The 13,838-nt window shown below is 38.3% G+C and overlaps 1 protein-coding gene across 1 annotated transcript in view; it reads left to right on the plus strand.

Annotated features, from left to right (window-relative positions):
• Nucleotides 1-1,848: 1,848 nt before the first annotated feature.
• Nucleotides 1,849-13,838, plus strand: part of unm_sa1261 (un-named sa1261) — a 32,500-nt gene continuing 20,510 nt past the window's right edge. The window contains exon 1 of the mRNA XM_030142004.1: nucleotides 1,849-2,125. The gene's annotated coding sequence lies outside the window, so the exon portion shown is untranslated. The remainder of the gene's footprint in view (nucleotides 2,126-13,838) is intronic.

A 13,838-nucleotide genomic window follows, 5' to 3' on the forward strand; every position in this document is an offset into this window, starting at 1 on the left:
AATGTTTAGTCTCATTGTTTCTCATTTAATATTAGTTTAATGTGTCTATAATCATAAAGATTTACTGTAATGACAAACCTCTGCTCATATTTAAAACCTAAAAACGTATCACGCACATGTGCTTTGGAATGATGTTAAGGAAAAAACTAGAAGCGACTGAAAACTAGAATAAACCCACAATATAGTAAAATATTGATCAAATGTATTACAGACATTAAAGATCCTGAGAGGCAGATAATTGTGTTTATATGAGCTTATTATTCATATTTTCAATGCAAAAATGGTTTGTTGATGCATTAATATATTTTTAAATGTCTGTATTATCAGTTTTTCCCTCTTTGACTGATGAAGTTAAATATTAACAGGAAGAATCATCTATGATTTGAGGCACTAATGACATTTTACAGATAATATATCATTCTAAAACAAAACCAAACACCAAGAAGCCACCACTCATCTCAAAAGTGGATTATATAATATGAAGATTAATTTTGGACAATATCTATAAACCAACTCCAAGATTTTTTCCATATTATTTTTGCTTTTTTCATCCTTTGCTTGTTTTGTTGTGTTATTTATTTATTTATTTATTTTTTACCTTGTTTGGTTTTCATATTGTTGTTTATCTTGTGTCTATTAAGTCATTTTTGCTTTTTTTTCCTCCATTTTTTATGCTGTTTTTTAGTCTTATTTCACCTTAATGTTTTAATGATATTAGTCTTATTGACTTTGATTTTAACGATGAAATTCTGAAAAAAAAAAAAAAAAGCTCCCCATCTTTAAGATATTACTAACAACTAAAATGGAACTAAGTTAATCAGTTTCAACTCTAAATCTAAGCATAGAGAAGTTCACCATTATTCATCATGACCACTTTTATTGTCTTTTATTTTCTAATTAGTTTTTTCTTTTGCTTTAATTGTCTATATTTTAAGGGCATGACTTTATTGATGCAACAGCCCGTCACTGCAGTTTGATCAATGCATTTTTTTTGTTTTGTTTTTACTGAGTTCGACTCTTATTTTATACAAATGGAGCACAACAGTTCAATTATTTGTGCAGTTTGACAGTTTTTTCTCCCATTATTTTGTAATTACAGTATTTTTCTAAGAAACGTTCCATCTCAAGGCCCCCCTGCTGCTCTCTGAGACCCCCCTGTTGAGAACCACTGCTACAGATCCATATTTGTTCTTATTTTACTTTTTAAATGTATTTTGCTATTCAATTTCACTGTTTTGCTCAAGGCTGTATTTTTATTTATTTATTTATTTATTTATTTATTTATTTACAAATTTTATGAAAGAACCATAATAATACATCAAACATTACAGACAAGAGGCAATATACAAAATATAATGAAAAGACAGAACAGTTATTGGGGAGGTAATCATTTCATTTTAAATATTTCTTGGTGTATTTTAATGTTTTTTTTTGTTTGTTTGTTTTGTTTTTTTTGCTTGTTTTGTTGATTATTAGGGATAAGAAAATTAAAAATAAATTTTGGATACACACTTTTTCAAAAATTCATGTTTATGAATATAAGTAAGTAAGTAAGTAAAGCTTTATTTATATAGCATTTTTTAAAACAAAATGTTACAAAGTGCTCCACATAAAGGAGAGATAGATCAAATCAAATTTTAAGCCAATTTACAGAAACCCAACAAAATCCTCCAGGAGCAAACACTTATGTAATGTCCACTTATATAATATGTAACTTCCCCAATAAAATACAAATATTGATCATAGATGATATTTTAGTATGTGTGTATTCAAAATGTTTAATTATCTGTCATTTTTATTGTGTGTTTAATTTGGAAGGAATACCGAGTTAATAAATTCCCACAGTCTGTGAAGGCGTCTCCGTCGCAGAGCAGCGCACCGTCGCTCTGCGCTCTGATTGGCCGCAGCGGCAGGTGGGCGGGGCCGGCGGCGGAGACAATAGAGTGGGGCTCCGGCGGAGGTTCAGTCCGGGTAAAGTGTCACAGAGGACGGACGGTGGGTGTCAGTGGTCACGGTCCGGCTCCGGGTTCCGCTTCCTGGAGGATCCGACGCGTCCTGGAACCAGAGGCCGGTGCGTGTGGACGGACTGACGCCGCAGGAGACGCATGCACAGCGGCTTTACAAGGTGAGATCCGACCCGGTGTGGAACCTCTTATTGTCTGCTCTTTAAACCCGGCTTTGTGTCTGCAGAGAAACCTGCAAATCTGCTGTTTCATCGCGTCTTTAGGCTCATGTCAGAACCAGTCCTGGTGTGTTTCCATGCACCAGTGTTTCCCATTCACACTGAGGCTGTTTGAGCTGGAATCATAACCTTAACTGGAGTGATAAATCAAAAATATTCTGACTATAACCATCTTTTTATGAGTTGGTTTCCATAGTTATCACAATAAACGTCCAAATCAGTTTAAAGGCTGATTTATTGAGCCTTGAGTCAAAGTTAAGAAACCAAATCTGACAAAATGAGAATGATGTAAAGGATGTAATACAATGAAAACAAGAGAAGATACAGGCAAAAATGATAATATTATTAAAGATGTGAACAAAGTAAAAGACAAAACAAGAAGAAAATAATGCAGAAGATGCATCACAAAGTATGGAGCTCATTTACTGCCTATTTTAATTCAAATAAATCAAAAATAAATAGACTTCAATGTGAGTTCTGATTAAAAAACAGAAAACATTAAGCTGATGATGGGACATAAATAAATGAACGTACAGATGCAGATGTTAACACATGTCCAGATAGTTTTAACCCTTTGTGCTGAATTCCTGTACAGAAGTTGTACCATGTGACCAGACAGTGACAGAGCAGAACAATAGATCCACGGTCGACCCTTTGTCACACATCACATCACAGACCGGATCTGATTCTGTTTCAACATGTAACAAATTAACCACGGCGGCTCACGCGTCTGCACACGCACACGGCGGGTTCAGGTCCCAGAATGCTTTGTGTCTGCAGAGCTGATGTCTTTGTGCTGCTGACAGGCTTCTCACACGGCGACTGTAAACACTGACACTGATACGTTGTCACGGAAACGCTGACACATCGCTGAGTCCCGTCCCCGGGTTTTGGGAGGCGATGGGGTGGGTTTCATCTCGGTGACGGTTCGGTCTGGGCGGGTGGGGGTTTGTTCTGGGGTGTGCATCTGTTTTCATCATGTGTAGAAGTCGACTAAATATCTACATGAGAATATATCATAACATAAAGAGGTCAAACATACGGCCCGTGGACCAAAACCAGCCCGCCACAGGGTCCAATCCGGCCCGTCGGATGAATTTACGAAACGCAAAAATTACGCTGAAGATATTAACGAAAACAAACAGTTCCAAACTCCAACATTTTTATAATATTGTGTCTGTTGCTAAATGTTTTATGTCTTTGTGGATGCGAACTGTAATGCACATGTATAAATGATAAGTTGAGGCATAATATTGTTAAAACTGCACTTATTTTTCTTAAGAAATTTCAGGTTTTCCAGGTTATTCCCTTTCTTTTGTGACTGGATAGTTTGTAAACATGTTCATTATTTAATTGTACTTTTTTGCACTAAAACAAAGAGAAAATTTGGACATGTCATTATTTATAGGCTATTATGTTACTATCTTTTCATAAAAAATACGAATAACATGAACAACCATTACCAACCCGAAATGTCTTAAGAAAAGTAAGTGTGATTTTAACAAAATTCTGCCTGTTATTAAATTTTTCCTGCATTTGTAGATCCACTGTGATCTGTAAGTTATATGTACGTGTGTAAATGATAAACTGTGGCATAATATTGTTAAAATTGCACTTATTTAAAGTATTGCAGGTTCGTGGTTGTTTACAGTTATTCCCATTATTTAAGTGAAAGGATAGTTTGTAATTATAAAGATGTTCATAATGTAATTTTACTTTTTTACTAAAACCAAGGGGTAAATTTGGAGTTGTCATTATTTATAGGTTATTATGCCTATTATTTGACTGGTCCGCCCAACTTTAGATCATATTGGGCTGAATGTGGAACCTGAACTAAACTGAGTAAAACCGTCTTATACGTATCTTCAACTTTGGTTATGTTTACAGGTAGCCAGGTATTTTGGAAAACAGATATTTCCCCCTCTTTGTTTCCAAACAAAATCTCATGCACACATGACCATTTTCTGAAAAATTTTCATTTACACGGCCCCGTATATCTGCACCGTCAAGAGCCTGAAGATGGCAGGGCAGTGAGATGATCGAGTACCATTAACCAATCAGGATCCTGAAAAGAATCACAACAAAATGTTACTTCCGTTACTTCACACGTGATGCAAATGTATTTCCTTCGAAAACTGTAACATCTGTCTGAGATCTCTGTTTCCCTCTGTTTCCATGCAAATGCGAAAACTGAGATTTGCCAAAATCTCCACTTTGGCCGGAGTTTTTAGAGACCAACGTTTTCAGTGCACGTGGCCTTGTCGTGTAAATGATAAACACAAATGCAGAGAAAAATCTCTGTTTTGCCAGATACTTGACTACATGTGAACGCAGCATTTGATTCGGGACCAAACTTGAGGCTTGAAAGCTAAGGTGAAGACTCACTAAATCGACTGCTGATCGTCGGCAGAAAAGGTAGCTGGACTCATCAGTTGGCTCCCATCTCCCTGATGCGGTCAAGAAAGTGTGAAGAACACCAAATCGACTACAGACTTGAGTGTATGTTCTGCGCTTGCATGAAACGTAATATCTCAATAACAGCAGGTGGCGCTAATCTGTATTGTGGGTCAAAAAAATGAAAACCGGAAATGACGGAACATCTCTGTAGACCAAAACCCAGAGCTCACTGTCATCAGTCATTGTTGTCAGCAGAGAGTGTTGAGTCGTCAACAAGGGTTGTTGTTGTTGTACTCTAACGAATGGTTAGTAATAAGAACATACTGGCGTTGTCAGCTCTCCGGCTTCTTCTTGTGAATGAAGAAAGATTCCGGTCTTCTCATTCACTGATTTGCTAGTCAAGGACTATTCCTCCACCAGTCAGACTGGTCAGACTGAATGACTGGGTAATGACCGATTACACATGTTGAATCAACTGAAAAGAATCGCGATGGTGTTAAGGACGACGGCCGATTGCCACTGACCTCCCAAGACTGCCTGATGTTGTCCAACCGCCAAAAATCGGGTTGGTGTGTCTTTGCACTTAAGGAAACAATGATAGAATTTTATCATAAACATTTTTGGCTGAGTTACTCTGCATTCATTTGGGTTTAACCCTTTATCTGAAAAGACCTGGAGCATCTCTGAGTTGCATATCTATTTTTAGTTGTCTGTAGAATTGGAACCAGGTAAGATAGAGAAATAATTGTTTTTCATGTACAGGAAGAATTCCACTTCCATATTCCACATTCAACATGTCCCAGGGTGCCGTTTCCTTTCACTGATGGGTTTACAGATGAAAACAACACAACCAAACCAAACCAAACCGGTCTTATCCAGTCCACAGGTGGTTTACTGATCTGATCTGGTTACAGAACTTTTTTACCCAGTCGGGTTCTGATCATCAACTATCCTGTGGATTTCCTTTTACGCGTCAACCCACCACAACAGGAAGTGACATCATTGTTGTGGGATTTGTATTTATTCGGTGGTACACTTCTTTTGTCCTGAAGTTGGACTCATACTCTGTATTTCAGAACCTTGGACACATACGGCATTGGTTAAACTATTGTAAATGGTTTATTTGAATGTATATGTTGTATTTTTGTAAATCGTGTCTTCTTGTATATTTGTAGGCTATGTCTGATCCAATAAACAACAAAGAATGATAGTAATTTTTACCATGCCAAAATTTTAGAATAGATGAAATCATTTTTAAAAAATTTATTTTTTTTAGCAAAATACTTATACAATCAGGTATAAACACTGTATATATAGAGAGGCTATTATTTGCATAAATACAACATGTACATCAAAATAAACTATTTACACTAGTTCAATCAGTGTTCTGAGTGTCAAAGGTACTTTTATATACAGGGAGTCCAACTGTTTATTGCACCTTTTGTGGATGAACATGGTTTTATCTATCTGTAAGTAGATGCAGATGCCGTTCTCCTTTAAAATGTACATAATGTGCATTTTACTGTCATTTTGTTAGAGTTTAGAAAAATGAGTGTGTCTCAAATGAAGGTATGCAGTGACTTTGGTTTGAAAGGAATTTACAATTTTGACAGATACAACTATGACATTTTGTGTATTTAGAAATATGTATGTAAAGTTTTTTTTATGGTTTATTGCACTTTTTTTTTGCAATTTATTTAGTTAGTATGGACTTTGAACATGAACCTCCTCAACTGACCACGGTGTTGTTTTGCAGACCATTATCATGGATGTACTTATCCTTCTGGTATATTAACCCAACATTTTTAACTTTGGTAAAAATGGCGGACCACGCATTGATGACACAGTGACAACTCTCTGACCAATCAGCGACCTGCAGTGTTTACACGTCACATTTTAGTATCTCTTCACCCGTTTTGTAACCTCGGCAGAGTAGGTACTAAAAAAAATAGTACCAGATTCCAAGTACTTTTATGTAATGGAAACGCAAAAAGGCCGAGTCGAGTCGAGCTGGTACCATGTACTGGAAATGCAGCTCTAGAGGACTGTGGTTGTGTTTTTTGTCAGATTCCATCCTTGCAGTGGTTCCCAGCTGTAACATTGACATCACATCTCACAGTCACAAAGCAAAAGAATGTCAGAAGAGAAGAAAGATGGAGATTAGAGCAGACAAAGGGTGAACGCTGTGATGTAGCGCCGTGGAAGCATCGCCGGGCGATGTGCTGCCGACCGTGGAGGCTCAAAGCCCCAGTGTTTGCGTTCCCCTCAGGCCGAGCCAGATGCTTTGAAGTCCTCCACCACGCCGTGAACGCCGCCAGATCCGTCACCGAGGCCCCGAGGACGAAGCCGCTGGCCGCCACACAGCAAGATGCCAACACCCGGTGGGAGGCGGTGGAGCAGGAGGGGTGGGGGGCCTGGAACAGTAGAGGTTTAGTTCTACAAACATACATGTGAGGCTGAAATAATCCCAGCGGGCAGGGTCCGATAACACACCTCACAGCTCCTGGCAGTCCATGAAAAGGTAAAAACGACAGCAGATAAAAGCCAAAAGGCCTCAGAGACTGACACCAGAGCGGAGGCACAGGCACCTTCTGACACAAAGAACGACAAATACATTCTGCAGAAATGTTTTAACAATGACAGCTTCTATTTTAAGGCTCAGTGTTCTTTTGTTGGTTCAGATGGAAAAGCTGAAACATGGCAGTTGGTTTTAAACAGAGATTAGATCAGAGGAGTCAAAAGCATTTTAGTTCAGGGGTCACAGACGGAACAATATGGTCTCAAGTAAAATAATAACATAATAACCTATAAATAATAATGACAGATCCTAACTTTTCTCTGTGTTTCAGAGTGAAAAAAGTAAAATTACATGATCCTTTAAATAAATGCAAATAACATGAATAACGTGAAATTTTAAAGAAAAATAAGTGCAAATTACACCCCGCCCCCCCATATCACATCATGTATGGGCAAATATGTATATAATGTTTACATTTAAATCTAAATTTATGTAAATACTACTTTTTTGTCTCTATATTTTATGTTTTCTGCCTTTCCTGTATTTTATTTTTGTATTTGCTGCCACCAACTCAGAAATTTCCCCATAATTTAACGATAACCGCTTGTCTCAAACTCAAGTGTAAAAAAAAAAAAAAAAAGTATCTATGGAATCCTCAAAGAAGTGAACAGAGTTGCTGTCATTCTTTGTTGGGATTTTGGCTTTTTTTGGAGCCAGAAGTGACCATATATGGACAAAAGGGGTGGGGCTGAGGGTTGATGTTCTTATTAGTATAAATTGGGAACCACAACTATGATTGAGCTGGTTGTCTGTGGAAAAATGTGTCATTCAATAAACAGAAGCTCTGAACATCTGGAGTTTGGCTGTAAAATGTACTGGTCTGGAATGTTAAAGATGGACCTGAACACGTATTAGAAGAAGACCAGAAAGAGTTTGGGAAACTAGATAATTGACTAGAGTGTCTTTGGATTATGTGAGTAATACATGTTGCTAATTTGCATAAATGGAGGAAAAATATGTGATTCTTGGGTCAGTCTGTGTCTGGGTCTGGACTGGATGGAATATCTGAACTAGAGGCTGATAAGGGAAACATATTTTTCTGGTAGATGAACGACTGCGTCTGTCTGGGTTTAATCATCTGTTATTCTCTGATTGGATTACAGCGGCTTTGAAGAATCTAATTATCAGTTTGACAGAGTCTTCATTTTTGAGGTTAAGACACTTAAAACAGGTGATTCACGTGTGTGGGCTGTAACAACACATGTTACTATAGCAACAGAGCACATTTTTTTAACATTTTACAAGGATAAAAAGAAAGCACCAGGGTTAATTTGAGAGAATCAGGTAAATGGAGTTTCCTCTAAGACGTGTTTTGAATCATTAAAGTGAATGTGGTAATAACTCTGCAGCTTCTTTTATTTATGCTACTTAAAGTTATCAAACTCCACTATATTACAATTATGATGTTATCTATTAAAGCACAACCTGAGCTGTGATGGTCCAGCAGGTCCATCAGGTCCACCTCAGGTAACTGAACAACCTGTCGGACCTGCATTACTCAGTCAAGTCAACTTAGTCTTTTTAGATTTCAAGAAAAAAAAACCCAATACAACTAGAAAAAAAATTAATGAATGTGTTTTTCATGGAGTTTCCAAAAGGCCCACCTAGTTGGACATCATGCATTTAACTTTTGAAGCAAATAAATATATATTCAACAAACCGACATCAGAAAATGATAAACTGTATGAAAACTATGAAATAAAAACATTTTTAATGCTTCTAATCTGATGTTTTTTCTTACATTTTAACATATTCTAATGCTAGTTGTTTCTCGCATTATGGAGATAATATGAAAAAAAAAAGTTTAAAAAAAACCCCAAAAACTGTTAATTACACTCTAATAACAATTATCCAATTCTGGTCCATTATCCTGGTCCGGTCCATTATCCTGGATCTGTTCTGTTATCTTGAATCTGGTCCATTATCCTGGTCTAGTCTGTTATCCTGGACCTGATCCATTATCCTGGGTCTGCTCTGTTATCCTGGTCTGGTCCATTATCCTGGTCTGGTCCATTATCCTGGTCTGATCCATTGTCCTGGGTCTGGTCCGTTATACTGGGTCTGATCCATTATCCTGGGTCTGGTCCGTTATACTGGGTCTGATCCATTATCCTGGGTCTGGTCCGTTATACTGGGTCTGATCCATTATCCTGGGTCTGCTCTGTTATCCTGGTCTGGTCCATTATCCTGGTCTGATCCATTATCCTGGTCTGATCCATTATCCTGGGTCTGGTCCGTTATACTGGGTCTGGTCCGTTATACTGGGTCTGGTCCGTTATACTGGATCTGCTCTGTTGTCCTGGGTCTGCTCTGTTATCCTGGGTCTGCTCTGTTATCCTGGTCTGGTCCATTATCCTGGTCTGGTCCATTATCCTGGTCTGATCCATTGTCCTGGGTCTGGTCCGTTATACTGGGTCTGATCCATTATCCTGGTCTGATCCATTATCCCGGTCTGATCCATTATCCTGGGTCTGGTCCGTTATACTGGGTCTGGTCCATTATCCTGGTCTGGTCTGTTATCCTGGACCTGATCCATTATCCTGGGTCTGGTCCATTATCCTGGTCTGAGCTGTTATTCTGGGTCTGATCCGTTATCCTGGGTCTGGGCTGTTTTCCTGGGTCTGGTCTGTTATCCTGGGTCTGGGCTGTTATCCTGGGTCTGGTCTGTTTTCCTGGTCTGTTATCCTGGGTCTGGGCTGTTATCCTGGTCTGTTATCCTGGGTCTGGTCTGTTATCCTGGGTCTGGGCTGTTTTCCTGGTCTGTTATCCTGGGTCTGGGCTGTTTTCCTGGGTCTGGTCTGTTATCCTGGGTCTGGGCTGTTTTCCTGGTCTGTTATCCTGGGTCTGGGCTGTTTTCCTGGGTCTGGGCTGTTTTCCTGGGTCTGGTCTGTTATCCTGGGTCTGGGCTGTTATCCTGGGTCTGGTCTGTTATCCTGGGTCTGGGCTGTTTTCCTGGGTCTGGGCTGTTATCCTGGGTCTGGGCTGTTTTCCTGGGTCTGGTCTGTTATCCTGGGTCTGGTCTGTTATCCTGGGTCTGGGCTGTTTTCCTGGTCTGTTATTCTGGGTCTGGGCTGTTTTCCTGGGTCTGGTCTGTTTTCCTGGGTCTGGTCTGTTATCCTGGGTCTGGTCTGTTATCCTGGGTCTGGTCTGTTTTCCTGGGTCTGGTCTGTTATCCTGGGTCTGGTCTGTTATCCTGGGTCTGGGCTGTTTTCCTGGGTCTGGTCTGTTATCCTGGGTCTGGTCTGTTATCCTGGGTCTGGGCTGTTTTCCTGGGTCTGGTCTGTTATCCTGGGTCTGGGCTGTTATCCTGGGTCTGGTCTGTTATCCTGGGTCTGGTCTGTTATCCTGGGTCTGGTCTGTTTTCCTGGGTCTGGGCTGTTTTCCTGGGTCTGGGCTGTTTTCCTGGGTCTGGTCTGTTATCCTGGGTCTGGTCTGTTATCCTGGGTCTGGGCTGTTATCCTGGGTCTGGGCTGTTTTCCTGGGTCTGGTCTGTTATCCTGGGTCTGGTCTGTTATCCTGGGTCTGGGCTGTTATCCTGGGTCTGGTCTGTTATCCTGGGTCTGGGCTGTTTTCCTGGTCTGTTATCCTGGGTCTGGGCTGTTTTCCTGGGTCTGGTCTGTTATCCTGGGTCTGGTCTGTTATCCTGGGTCTGGGCTGTTTTCCTGGTCTGTTATCCTGGGTCTGGGCTGTTTTCCTGGGTCTGGGCTGTTATCCTGGGTCTGGGCTGTTATCCTGGGTCTGGTCTGTTATCCTGGGTCTGGTCTGTTATCCTGGGTCTGGTCTGTTTTCCTGGGTCTGGGCTGTTTTCCTGGGTCTGGTCTGTTATCCTGGGTCTGGTCTGTTATCCTGGGTCTGGGCTGTTATCCTGGGTCTGGTCTGTTATCCTGGGTCTGGGCTGTTTTCCTGGGTCTGGTCTGTTATCCTGGTCTGGTCTGTTATCCTGGGTCTGGGCTGTTTTCCTGGTCTGTTATCCTGGGTCTGGGCTGTTTTCCTGGTCTGTAGTGAACTCAGATGAACCAGATGCTCTGCTTTCAGATGATGCAGATGTTACTGTACGCGGTCTGGATTCACACGCTGCTCTAACACGTCTCGGATGAATGGATTTCTCGGCCAAATGCATTAGTTTATTCGACCGAATGCGATGCCTTTGCTGGTTTTTACACAGATTACAGATGAAGCTCAGGACGTGACGTTTTCAGACAGTCATGAAGTGCATGTCGACTGGGGTGGGTTTAAAACGGGGGGTCAAACATGCAGGATGAATTTACAAAATGCAAAAGTTACCTGAAGATATTAACTGTCACGGATGTTGAACTCGTTTTAGTTCAGGTTCTATATTCAGACCAATGATCTCTACTGAAATAATATCATAATAATCTAGAAATATTGACTCCAAATTTTCTTCTCGGTTTAATGTGAAAAAAATCTGAAATTATGCCTATAAATAATGACAACTCCAAATTTTTCTCATTGTTTTAGTGCAAAAACCCCATGAAATTATGAAAATATGCACATTTACAAACTATCCTTTAACAATAAAATGTGAATAACCTGAACAAATATGAACAACCTGAAATGTCTAAAGTAAATTAAGTGTAATTTTAACCATATTCTGCCTATTACTAAATGTTTTGTGCCTTTTTGTAGATCCATAATGCACATGTATCAATGTAAAATTGCACTTTTTTTAAAAAATAGAAAATTCATTTTTTTCAGGTTATTCACATCTTTTTTGTTTGGATAGTTTGTTAATGTAAATATTTTCATAATTTCATATTTTCTTTTGTACTAAAATAGGGAGAAAAATTTGGAGTTGTCATTATTTATAGGTTATTATACTATTATTTTACTGGTTCTGACCCAGTGGAGATCAAATTAGGCTGAATGTGGAACCTGAAAGACAATGAGTTATGAGATATCCCTGGTTTAACCCATAAAGACCCAGTGCTACTTTTGTGTCAGTTCCCAAATGAATTTTTCTGTATATTTAACTATTTTTAAGTGATTTATCACCATTTATGATAATATTATCCTCTGCATTTTGCAGTTTTCAATGTATATCATGTATTTTCTTACAGTTCATTCACTGATCATGTAGATGTTCATGAAAACTTAGAGTAAATTTAAAGAGAATTATATCAGAAACAGAAAAAAAATGAAGAAAAAGTGACTTTTTCAGCAAACATATCAATAACTGATTGTAAAAACAAGTGTGTCCATCCACTGTCATTAATCAAACTCAGTCCAGGTTTTACTGGTGAATCAATGTTGTAGAAGATGACGGTGTTTCCACATTCACTACGGAGCCTCTGAATGTCCAAATGGGTCATATCTGATTATGATTAAAGCTGAGAAACTGTATTTTACACCAATTATTTACATGTATTGATAGGATTAGTGGATCAACAGGTATTAAACAGTTTATGTCAGTAGATGGTTTTGGTCACTGGTAGCTGTTTGCGTTTTTATGGGTTAAAGCAAACAAACAACAAACAAAACTCATACGTTGTAGTTGTACAGTTCTTCATCCGTTTTAGGAATATTTTTCTACATTTGTTAAAACGAAGCTGTTTCATCTTCATAATAGAAGCCTCTCATCACGAAAATTCTTCAAAACACAGAGATGCTCAGCTCTTCAGTCTAATAATATCAATTTTTGTAGCTGTCAAACTAGTTTTTTATGGCATGAAAAGGCTTTTGTTTCATTACCTTCACTCTGGAATCTCCTTTTTTGAACCAGTCTACCTGCAGATTAATAACAAAACAGGGTAAAAACATAACCCACTATGTTTAAATCAGTATTTTTTGGTGCATTTCAGGTTTTCTTAAAGCTGTGAAGTGTTCTGGGTAGGGATGTAACAATTACTGATAAAACGATAAACCACGATAAAATTGCAGATGGTTAGTATTACAGTTTAAATTCTAATTATCATGATAACCGTGTTTGATTACCGCACTTTTCTAGAGAAAATGCCTGTGTAAAGATCTGCTTTTATGTCAAATATTTGAGTATAGTTTTAATTTTTTACAATTTTAATTGTATATACCTAATATTTAGAACCAATATTCACTTTTAAAGTCTTTGAAAAGGTTCGTTAAGCATCTTTGTGTTATTTATGCAATAAATTTTATCAATTTTTCAAACTGGATTTTATATTTTTTTTGTTTTTTGTCCTTTTATGTTTATATAGTAGGTTAAAGTGAAAAAATAACAGGCAGTTGATAGAAATGAAGTTGTGCTGAAAAAAAAAAGATACCAAACATGGGTATAATAAACATTTGTTTATATAGTTAAAGGCAAAATCAAAAGTACTGAAAAACGGACAAAATAGGCTCAGACCACTAAGGGTTAATATTTGAATGTTTCTGCCAACAGAAGATACATTATACCCATTATTTTATGGGTTTTTTTGTTTTTTTTTTTCAAAATACAACTGGGTTAAATTATTTCAGTGTGTGTATTAGTACTTTTTGAACATTTTGAGCACATTTTCAACAATACTGCGATAATAATGATAACCGTGATAATTTTGGTCACAGTAACTGTGATATGAAATTTTCATATCATTACATCCCTAGTTCTGGGATACTCGCTGTTGCGTCAAATTAAAAATATGTGGAACTTTCAGGATTAGAATTTGATTAACTTCAAAATACCATATTTTATGTGTTTATTTTCAC

The sequence above is a fragment of the Sphaeramia orbicularis genome, chromosome 8 (assembly GCF_902148855.1).
Source record: "Sphaeramia orbicularis chromosome 8, fSphaOr1.1, whole genome shotgun sequence".
Lineage (NCBI taxonomy): Eukaryota > Metazoa > Chordata > Actinopteri > Kurtiformes > Apogonidae > Sphaeramia > Sphaeramia orbicularis.